The 12361-nt window shown below is 34.3% G+C and overlaps 1 long non-coding RNA gene and 1 other non-coding gene across 2 annotated transcripts; both read right to left on the reverse strand.

Moving 5' to 3' along the window:
- Positions 1–5640: 5640 nt before the first annotated feature.
- LOC107908337 (uncharacterized) lies at positions 5641–7749 on the reverse strand. The gene is made up of 3 exons (XR_005910609.1): positions 7102–7749; positions 6296–6663; positions 5641–6220 (listed from the first exon to the last, which is right to left on the reverse strand). It is a non-coding gene; the product is annotated as an uncharacterized lncRNA (long non-coding RNA).
- A 2101-nt stretch (positions 7750–9850) lies between these two features.
- On the reverse strand, positions 9851–9956 carry LOC121214922 (small nucleolar RNA R71). The gene has a single exon (XR_005910660.1). It is a non-coding gene; the product is annotated as a small nucleolar RNA R71 (small nucleolar RNA).
- Positions 9957–12361: the final 2405 nt, after the last annotated feature.

Genomic DNA, 12361 nt, shown 5'->3' on the forward strand with positions numbered 1-12361 from the left:
GTTGTTTTAGCAATCTTTTGATTGTGGGAGCCATCTTCAGCCTTCTTCTTGCCATAGATACTCTTTGGAGGGGAGATTAGAGCCATTTGAAGGGAGTTGTGAATTCTTTCGGGTTTTCAAGGCTTCTTAGGACCTATCTTTTTAAATTACTTGCTGTTCAATTTCTTTTCTTTATTTCTGTTTTGTGCCGATTCTTTATTGATCTATTTGCTCTTCTTGTTTTGTTTTCAGCCCTTTCCATCTTAAAGAATCGATAAATCTTTCTCTTGTTGGCAGCAAGGAATCGGCCTTAAATCCCCAATTTCTAGGGTTCTTGTCGTTCCTTACACATTCTGATTGGGGGCCATTCGGTTGCTGGAATTTGGGGAAATCAACTTGGGTGTTCAATTGGGCCGAATCATTCGACTGGTTGGGAAATCAATCTTGGAGATCGATTTCGTGTTCTTGCATTCCGAAATAACATCTATTCATAAGTTCTTTGATTCTTGGCTGTTCTTAGTTGTTTTTGGGGATTTAATTTCGTTCTGAATTACTTTTAATCTTATTTGTCGTTTTGATTTCAGATCTGTTCGATAGAGTCTCGTAGGAGTTTCCTCGTGACTTGGCAACTCGATCTTGGTCCACGCGCATCCCATATCAATGTCGGATCAAGGTATTCAAGCTGATTTTGAGGCCTTCAACCTTCAAGCACTCTCTTGGCGACAAGCTGATTCTGAGACCTTCAAGTGCTCTCTTGGCGACATGGTCTAGTTAAGGTTCGAATTTTATGGCGCAATATCATTTTGACATCATAAGGAAACCATGATCAATTTCATTACACTAATGTTAAAAATTGAACATCGATAATGACAATGTAGAAAGATCGCAAAGAAAAAGAAAGAAAAAATAGAACACAGATTTTACGTGGAAACCCTTTCGGGAAAAAACCATGGGCAGAGGAGAAGAAAATTCACTAATGTCGAAGTCAAATGATATAAGAGGAGTTTCAACATCTATTTATAAGTTGAAAAAATCCAATTCTAATCGATGTCAAATATATTATGCTAATAAATGTTAAATATATTACACTAATAAGTACTAAATCTTCTAGAAAGAAAAAGTGTTTTGTTTACCTTAACGTGCTAGCAATCTCTTAGAATTTGGGTCACACAACTCTAATAATATCCACTTTAACATGAATTCTCAACGAACAAGTTCTTCATCACGAACTCTCAATGAACAAGTTCTCCACATCTTTCACGAAACCCTAAGGGTATTCTTCAATAATGAACACCAACCAAGTCCAAGCAATACTCGAACTTGTTTATAGGAAGTGACTTAGTCATCATATTTTTAGGATTATCATGAGTACTAACTTTGCTCACAACAATATCACCACGAACAATAATATCACACATAAAATGATATCGAATGTCAATGTGCTTTGTTCTCTCATGAAACATTTGACCCTTCGTAAGGAAGATGACACTCTGACTATCACAAAACATTGTATTGGTTTAAAGGTCTTTATTGAGTTCACCAAAGAATACCTTTAACCAAATAACTTCTTTATAAGCCTTGGTAATTGCCATGTACTCAGCTTTAGTAGTAGACAAAGCAACTGTAGTTTACAAAGCAGCATTCCAACTAATTGCGCTATCTCCAATAGTAAAGACATAGCCGGTGAGAGATCTTCTTTTATCAAGGTCTCCAGCAAAATCAGAATCAACATATACAATGACTCCATCTCTAGTTCTTTCAAACTGTAAGCAAACACCAGTAGTACCTCGTAAGTATATAAAAATTCACTAAACTGCTTTCCAGTGTTATTTACTGAGATTCGCCATGCATCTACTAACTACATTAATTGCATATAATAAATTTGGACGTGAGCAAACCATAGCATACATGAGAGATCCAATTACACTAGAGTATGGAACACGTTTTATGTAGTTAATATCATCATCTAATTGCGGAGATAAAGCTAATCACAATTTTTCTATTTTTAGGCCACCATAACTTATATCCTTTAACACCAGCCTTATAACCAAGAAAAACACATTTAATGGATCTAGGTTCCAATTTCCATTATCAACATAAGCATACGTAAGTCACCCAAAAATCTTCAAATCAGAATAATCAGCAAGATTACCAGACATACTTTTTGTGGAGTCTTTTTCTCAATGGCAATGGATGGAGACTAATTAATAAAAAATATACAGTAGAGGCTACATCAACCCAAAACGACTTCGATAAACAAGAATTCGACAACATACATCAACCTTTTTCATGATTGTTCTATTCATCCATTCTGCGATGCCGTTTTGCTATGGAGTATGACAAATTGTCAAGTGTCTCATGATCCGTTCTGGTTTGCACAGTTCATTAAACTCATCAGAACAGAATTCCAAGCCATTATCAATGTGGAGATGTTTTATCTATTTTCCTATCTACTTCTCGATCATAGTTTTTCCAAGCCTTACACATGGAAAACACATCTCTTTTATGCTTTAGGAAGAATGCCCAAACCTTTCTGAAAAAATCATCAATGATCGTTAGCATATAATTAGCGCCACCTTTCGAAGGCACTCTAGATGGTCCTTAAAGATCATAATGAATATAATCCAACAATCCCTTCGTGTTATGGATTCCTCTAGTGAATCGGACTCTTTTTTGCTTCCCAAAAATGTAGTGCTCATAGAACTTCATTTTGCTAATGCTTTGTCCATCAAGAAGTCCTCTTTTGCTCAATTCTGCCATGTCATTCTCACTCATATGCCCTAGACGCATATGCCAAAATCTAGTAACATCATCATCTGACAAGGAGGAGGAAGCGACGGCTGCATCACCAATAACAGTTAAACATTGCCAAAAATATAACTTGGCAGTCTTTCTCTGCCCTTTCATCACAACGAGGGAACCCTTGGTAATCTTTAGAACCCCACTTTCAGCTGTGTGCTTGTGCCCCTTTGAATCAAGATTACTCAATGAAATTAAATTCCTCTCTAGTTTTGGTACATATCATACGCCACTAAGTTTTCTGACGACTTCATCGAACATCTTAATTTTGATCGTGCCAATACCTACAATTTTATATGAAGCATTATTTCCTATCAAAATAACACCTTCAAACACTTTTTTGATATGTTGTAAACCAATCTCGATTGAGACTCATATGGAAGGTGCAACCAGAATCAAGAATCCACTCATCGCTCACTTTAGGGTTGTTGGCAGAAGTAATTAGGAGTTTACCATCACTGTAGTCTTCTACAATATCAGCTTCCTTGGATTGTTCTGGTTATTTTCCCTTTTGATTTGATGCGTCCCTTTTGATCTTATTATGCAACTTATATCACTCAGACTTAACGTGCCATTTCTTCTTGCAGAAATTATAGGTTTTACCTCTGTTTGAATATCTCGATCTACCCTTAGATTTACTGTGAGTATTTTGTTCTTGTGTCCTCTCATGATTATCATCAGTATTCGTTCTTGTCTCCCAAGAACAATGACACTCTCTCCCTAAGAGTCAAATCTAGACATAAGATGCTTTATCTTGTCATACAATGTTATGAAAGCATATAATTCATCAACTGTGGGAGATTTGCAGCTATACAAAATTGTATCTCTAAAGGTTGAATAAGACGGGGGAAATGAACAACGTAGAATTAACCCTAAATATTCTTTATCGTACTAAACCTCGATGGCCTCTAGCTTTGAGAGAATTTCTTTAAAGCTAAGTGTTCATGCACAGACCCACCTTCCTCCAAACGATGAGCATAAATGTACTGCTTCATATGCAACTTGCTAATTAGGGTTTTCGATATGAATAGCTATTGTAGCTTTGCCCATAATGCAGCGGTGGTCTTCTCCTTCATCATGTCATGTAAAATTTCATTTGACAAATACATATGTAATTGTGTTAAAGCCTTTCGATCTTTACCTTCTTCTCTTCCTCCGTCAATGGCAAAGATATCTTATCTACCCCTAGTAAGGCATCCTCCAAATCCATCTATGCTAGAACTACTGTAAACTCTAATTATATAGGTTTTTTTTAGTAATTTATGACACCTTTTTTACTTAAAGTTAATATTAATCCCAAGTATTTGATTACTAATTGGGCGAATTTTGTTTATATTTCAGTAATGAGCATGATTTAATGAAGAATGTGGTTTTATGCTATTTTGCATTAAATTTGTACATAAATTAATTATTTTATGTTCCATATTAAACTTGACATTATTTTTTAATGCATTTCGTCTAAAGAAATTATGCATGATTTATTTTTAAATTAAAGTTGCATGGACATGTCTAATTTCACTCTACATGGACGGAAAACACATGTAAAATAGGTCGAGAAGAGTTGATTTGATCAAATTAAAGAAGAGTCAATTGATGGACAAGTCAGGTAAACAATTAGGCCACCAAACTGTCCAAACAAGGGAGAACAAGCCTAATTCGGCAAAGGCATATGGACTACTCAAAAATTCACTTTGGGAGATTTACTGGAGACCCTACACCAAAAGTTCCTTTATCCACAATTTATGGTCGGCTATGGGAAGGAGAAACCTAAGGTAGTCATCATGTTATTTTTAGTAAACTACCATCCTTCACTATAAATACCCATCTCCATTCCTCATTTCAATAATCCCTTAATCACCCCTCATTTCATAATCATTTTTCATTTCTCATTTCATTCTTCCATTGTTTCCTTTCTTCCCATGCATAATCATCCATAATCCCGTTCTCCTTTAGCCAGCAAAACCTTGAGAAGATATTCTCTTGGCCGACCACCTTGAGAAGCAACTTGGAAAGGAGTAACACGATGATTGGAGGAAGCCACTTTGACCAATTCTGCAAAATTGCTGAAATAATAAGAGTTTATCCTTCATTATCCTTGTTTACTTTTAATCATATTTGCAATTTGTTTTGTTATCTTGTCATCAATGATGGTGGCTTAAATTTGTTTAGCTAGAATGGTTGCATTAATTTAATAAAGTTCGTTTAAACTATATTTATGATGTTCTGAGCCTCAATCGTTCATGTTTTCAATTAAACTCAAATATGTATTTCATTCATAAGTGATTGAATGCATTAGAATTAGTTGAGCGATCCTAACCAGATGACGACTAATGGACACAATAATTGAAAAGTGCATGCTTAATTTAGATCCTAACCCGACTAAGGGTCCGTTTGATTGCCAGTAAAATATTTTCCGTAAAATGATTTCTGAAAAATGTTTTACTTTTCTGTAAAATGATTTACTGGAAAATATTTTCTGGTGTTTGATTGAATCTGTGTAAAATATTTTCTGCTGTTTGACAGATTTCCTAAAAATATTTTCCGGGAAATTTGTTTTTACATATATTAATATATATTAATAAATTTTTATATTTTAAATTGTTTTTACATATATTGCAATGATTTATTTATAATAATACTCAATTATTAAGCTACAATATTAATCGTTATAAATTGAAAAAAATACTTTCTTATTAGTTGGAAAATAAGTGAAGAGAAATGGCTAAAAATTTGCCTTTTTATTTTATTATTTATTAAATGGGAAGTAAACTTCATACAATACAACATTCTTGAGCAATAATTAAATTCCCAATAGACTAAACTTGTGATTAATTTGGTCAAAAATCAATCAAAGGTTAGGAGTTTGACACAATTAATTCAACCTTTCTCTATAAAATGAAGTATAAGCTTTATGGTAATCGAACATCTCTCTTAAGATCATCAAATGTTTTGTGAGAGTCAAAATTTCTAATGGTTAACCATTTACAAATGATGAAGTATTGTTGTCTAAGAGAGAGAGTAGTGATATATGTATACCATATAAACATACACTACTTTTTCTAAATTTCTGTACATATTAACAAACTTTAATACAACAATACAACTACATGTTGTTGTCTAAGAGAGAGAGTAGTCATATATGTATACCATATAAACATACACTACTTTTTCTAAATGTCTGTACATATTAACAAACTTTAATACAACAATACAACTACATGCATGGTATTGATCCTTTACCTCCTTTTATGTATGTATATGTACTAGTTGATGTAGAATTTTAAGGGCAGGACTGGCTTGAAGATTCTTCTTAAGTCGGCTCCTTCCTTCATGGGGAAAAAATATAGAATGAAGCTTGAATGAAGAAGAAGTCTCAACAACTTCAAGCTGCGTCATGATGATTGAGAAATTCTATTATACAAGGATACACTAGATCTACGGCCTGCATCAAAAGGAAGTGTAAATATTTAGGAGAAGCTAATTATGTTGCATCAAATATGAAAGTATTAAATCTTACCCGTTGGGCACCCACTATATCATAGTGAGCAAAATGCGACCACCTGGTTCTCCAAAAACTTTGTATGTGACCAATGGCTCTAGAATAAGCTTCACTATTTCTACTCCATTGATATCATTACAAACTGAGAAAAACAAAGCAAAGCAGAACAATAAAAGTAGATGCAATTTAGACAGGAGGGATAAATTACATCATACCATATACTGCATCAGGCGGACATATCAGATCTTGGACTCCGGTAATTGCTAAGACGGGGACATTGCTTTTACTGAGATGATTCTTGTAAAAGAATGTCCCACTCCTGTCACGCAATCCTCCCTCCTCAAAGATTGTTGCTAGCTGTAAGAGAAGCTTGGCAGGCACTGTCTCTGTAAATTATGCTTTAATTGTCATTCATGAAATGGTCCAAAAAAGTAGGAAGTAAATAAAATCTAACCGTGCCAGGGTCAAATGGAGATTTGAAGACTCATTTAAATTATTCTAAACTTGTCAAGGATGTAAGTATCAACGGGAAAGACATGAACGAGCAACTTCAATAGGTTGAAAGGGGGAAAAAATAGGACAAAATTATTTAAGTAGGATCCAACACAAGCTAACAAGCACATGAAAATGACAGTAGAGGAATCATCAACACATGGAACAGTGCCTTCTGAACTGAAAGACCCTATAATTTTCTGTGTACCGTTGTACTTCTAAAGCATTTTGAAGCATTCGTATAATATGACAGTTAAAAGCATCAATGCCAGAGTCTACATTTAGCATTTGTGCATTATCCTGGAAGCCAAAGGTGAAGCATATTTTCTTACTGAAGTTTTTCGTAACAAGCTTTTCAAACAACTTTGGCTGCAACATGTCCGGGGTAGAAATTTGAGGACTCAACCAAGACAGGAGGTAGGGAGGGTTAGCTGCAAAAGGATGGGTAGCAGCAAGCAATGTTCCAATTGGAATAACAGGAACATTTAGGACCCGTGCAGGGTCTGCCTACTCACCGAAGAGAAATAACATCAGATTATTGTCAATATATATACAAGCAGATAATAACACTTCACAGAGAAACAATGCTTAAGCAATTTCGCTTCAATAACACTTCCCAAGGGTAAAAGCAGTTTGAGTGACGATCTAGAAGACATATAGTCCAATGATGATGCCAACATAGTGACTGCTGCCAATCCAGAATCCTTTCCTTCATAACCTTATAAAAACAAGACATTTTAGCACTCCTATATATTGTTCAAGATACAAAGTCCCAATCATACTTGGAAATAAGATCAAGTTTTTTCTGCATATCTTTTAGTGCTGTAGAAATGCTGTTTTGCATATCAAAAGCACGTGCTGGAGATGATCTTTCAGATTCTTCAATTATATTTACAAGCTTTTCAATTAAATCCGTAATTTGACTGGAAAAAGCATATCTTTTTTCTGTTTCTGAAAACCTCTTATAATCTGTACCCTTACCATAAAAATCTTTCTTTTGAGAAATAGAATCTAAAGGGTATATATATTGTCCAAAATTCATTCCTTGTGTACTCAATCCAGCACCTCTAAGTTCAAGAATCCAGGTATCATATCCTTGACCGCACATGAAGCGTGCGAACGAGGACTGAACATGAATTTGCATCATCAATAGATTTAAAAACAAGAACCCCAAGAAAGCTAAAAGCCTAGAAATGACAATCCAATGGAAGAAACTCTATAAACAGAACAAGCGTAACCCCACAAAGCCATAAGCTACGAAACCACAATCCAATGGAAGAAGAGTTAAGAACACTAAGAAATACAATTAAAAGCTAAAAATTAATAACAAAACGAAACCCATAAAAGCTATGAGGTTTAGAAAATTACAAACCCAACACGTAGAAGCCTGGAAATTGCATTAATTCACCAACAGAAATAATTCAATGAGAATGAAGAATGGATTGGAATTCGGGTACAGGGTCGGAGCGGGAAGGATTGAGGGAATCAAAATGAAGAATGGATTGGAATGGGAGAAGCCATAGAAAATGAGTAGAAATGAAAGTGGAAATAGAAAACATACCTTTCTAAAGAAATTCTACAAAGAAATTTTTGAAGCTGAGACGATGAGAGTGTAGAGAAGGGAATGGAAAATGTCTTACGGAAGGAAAATCAATAAGACATTTTCCAAAACTAAGGAAGTGATTTTACCCGTGTTTGTAAAAGGTTTTCCTTGTGGAATTCATTTTCCACCAAACAAATGCCGAAAAATTCAGAAAACAATTTCCAGAAAACCAATTCCCATAATCAAACGGACCCTAAATTGAAGGTTCATAATAACTTGAAAGAGTTCTATTATCTTGCATAGTTTTTAGGTTTATGTGATTAAAAGGTTTCAAACCTAACCTGTCCTTGTTACTTCACATGAATTCTAAGAAACCCTTAGCTGAATATGATCAGTAAAATGCATATATTTCTAAGTAAAAGATTTCAAAATGACTTAATTTTGTTCCAAACTCATGAAAGATCGAGTTGTTTTGGATTATTTTTCCGAAACATTGTAAGCATGATGAAAATGAACTAAGTTGAATAATGTGACTATTATAGCCTATTCATGTTATTGTTGTTGAAATCTTGTGAATTGTGCTGCTAAGTCCATCTCATCCATTTTATTCATTCATCATACTTAGATTAATTTGTATTAGGGATTATTTTGCATTTAGTTATTTATTTTTACGTCACACCACTAAAAAATTATTATGTTCTTTTACAAAATTGTTAAGTTTAATTTTACAATTAATTGATTAACATACATAGTCATTGTGGAGACGATAACTCTTTTACTTACTTATTATTTGATAACGACTGTGTACACTTGCACAAACCACGTGTTACAAGTTTTTGGCACCGTTGCTTATGATTGTTGCCTTATTAACTTTTTTTGTGAAATTATTCTTTGCAATTTGGTTTTTATTTTATTCCATTTATTTCTAACTTTACTAATTAATTATTTATTCTTTAATTTTTTTGTGAATTTTTTTTAGGTGTTTATAAGCATAGATCAAATTATCGATTTATTACCTGTGGACCCTGAAATCGAGAAGGCATTTATACAAAGAAGATGAGAAAGAATATTCCAAAGACAAGCTGAAATGGACTTTGGAAATCAAAATGATGTTCAAGGAAATAGTGTCGCTAATGTGCATAATCCAATCCTTATTGCTGATGATAGGGATTGAGCTATAAGATAGTATGCTGTGCTCCTCTTTATTGAATTAAATCAGGGAATTAAGAGACCGAAGATCAAGGCATCCCAATTTGAATTGAAGCCTGTAATGTTTCATATGCTTCAAACCATGGGCCAGTTTAGTGGTATGCCCACAGAAGATCCACACCTTCACCTTCGACTACTCATGGAGGTGAGCGATTCCTTTAAGATAGCCGGTGTAACTAAAGACGCATTGAGGTTGAAGTTATTTCCATACTCATTACGAGATTGAGCATGAGCATGGCTAAATTTGTTGCCACCACATTCAATTTCAACTTGGAAAGAATTAGTTGAATGCTTTTTGGTAAAGTATTTCCCACTTAGCAAAATTTCTAAGTTGCAGAATGAGATCACTACTTTTCAACAATTGGATGACGAGTCCCTATATGAGGTGTGAGAAAGATTCAAGGAGTTATTTTGTATATGCCCTCATCACGGGATTCCACATTGCATCCAATTGAATATGTCCTATAATGGTCTCAACGCACACACAAGGTTGGTGGTAGATGCTTCTACGAATTGTGCTATTGTAACATCCCAAACCTAGTATAGACATTATGGCTGTATCTAACAATGTCACACGATACTGGCTTTGAAACCTCGTTGTTACGTTGAAAACATTCCATGTTATTATCTTTAGTAAACCTTTGTTAGAACTTAGAAATTTGTCTTTATTCATTTAAAATATTTGTTTTGAAACATCCCTCATTTAGGAAGCTTTAATAAAACAGTCTAAGTGATCATGCGTTTAGAAACTATTTTAACTTTTTGAAAACCAAATTTCCTACGACTAGCAGGTATAAATCCATAAAGTAAAATAAATAAATAAACCAAAATTTAAAACCAAATTCCCAGAGGGTCCTTAAATTACAACCCAAATAATCAATAATAATTAAATCATAAAATGAAAATTGAAAATCATAAAGTCTAAAAATTTCTGTGGTCACCGCTGAGTCATCCATCGCACCGATCCATCTAAGTCTGGGGATTACCTGTGCACATTAAAAAAAAGGGTGAGTTTAAGTAAACTCAGTTTATAATCCCGCAGAAACAAACAAGGAATCAATATGCACAGTGCACATTTGAACAGTCTTGGGCCTAAGCCCTTTTCAGTATCAGTGACGGTTTGGGCCTTAGCCCATCTCAGTATAGTGTCAAAAATGCAGTAGGGCCTTAGCCCATCACAGTATTAGTAGTAGTAACAGTTATGCAGTAGCAAAATCCTACCCATCCAGCCTCTACACACCATCTCCGTCCAACCTTACACTCCATGTGGGGATATAATCAACCCACCCATCCTTATACTCTAAGTAGTACCGCATGCGGGACAAAACAGTAGTTTGTAGCTGAGCTGCCAGTAAATTAGGCTTAAAGCCTTTTAGTACACTTCCTCCGAATAATAACCCCAACCCAATGCAATGCAACATACAATGGATGATATGCTATTATGCAATTTTATACATATATTCGTTTAGATATTAACATGCTCAGTACATATATCATTCTATCAATTTCACACATTTAGGGGTTTAAGTAGCACTTACCGACCTTACAGTAGGTTCACAGCCAACTTGGGCGACCCGTGCAACCTTAGAAACATTTCAGTAAAAATGGGCCCACACGCCCATGTGTGCCTGTGTGGCCCACTCAGCCCAAATTGGCCTTGGCCATGTGATCCGTTTTTAATGTAATCCATGCTAGCTAAATTATTCATATATGTTTTCACTATTTACTTATATGTTCATTCAGAGCTATCTACTTGAGTCATTGTCTCTAAATTATTTATATCTTGAGCTACAAAATTCCAAATTAAGATCTTCTTGATGTTTTTGAAACTAGACTCAAATACCTTTCTACCATAAAATTTTTAAATTTTATAGTTTATCAAATAAGTACAGTAAAATCTTAAAATCTATCTCGATTCTCCTATTTGACAGCTTTAACATTTCCTTACTAAAAATTATTTATCTCTTAGTACGGAATTCGGATGATGTTTTTGTTTATTTCTCTTGAAAATAGACTCGTTAAGGATTTAAACATAAAAATTTAATGCCCTAATTTTTTTTACAATTTTCGATGATTTTTCCAAAGTCAGAATAGGGGAACCCAAACCCATTCTGACCTTGTCTCACAAAATTCATTATTTCTCATAACTTACAATTTCATTGCTTACACTATTTCTTCCATGAAAAACTAGACTCAATAAACTTTAATTTTGTATTTTATTCAACCTCTAACTCAATTTCTACTATTTTTGATGATTTTTCAAATTTAGACTACTACTGCTGTTCAAAACCATTTTTCGCATCATTTCCTTTCTCTATAATTTTCAAGTTTATAACACTCTTATTTCCTTTCTCTATAATTTTTTGCATCATTTTCTCTTATTTCTCGACAGCAAGCAATTTTAGCTTTTCTCCAAATCCCATTTTCTGTGTTTTAAGTACACACCTGGTATTTCTGATGCGAAGCACTCCTAAGCCTCTAGAACCTCGCTTGAGTAACCACGACTTCGCACAATCACAGCGTCGATTCAAAACTAGCAACCCCTTGATTAACTCCGAACACACGCAACGAACGATGAACAACCGAATCAATTGGAAAATAAAGAAAGAAATAAAATGGGAAAGGATAATGGAAATTTTGGTAGCAACTAGGGGAAAGAATTGGCAGAGGAGAGAAAAAAGAAGAATAAAATGTCAGAAAAAGTTTGGGTAATTGGAGAGAAAATCGAAACTCTACTTTTTTTTGCAACAAAAAGATAATCTGATTATTTTCTGATAACCTCTCCCCCATTATCTCTTAAAATCACTCACTATTAACCCACTAAAACACAATTACTCAGA

This window comes from Gossypium hirsutum, chromosome D02 (assembly GCF_007990345.1).
Source record: "Gossypium hirsutum isolate 1008001.06 chromosome D02, Gossypium_hirsutum_v2.1, whole genome shotgun sequence".
Classification (NCBI taxonomy): Eukaryota; Viridiplantae; Streptophyta; class Magnoliopsida; order Malvales; family Malvaceae; genus Gossypium; species Gossypium hirsutum.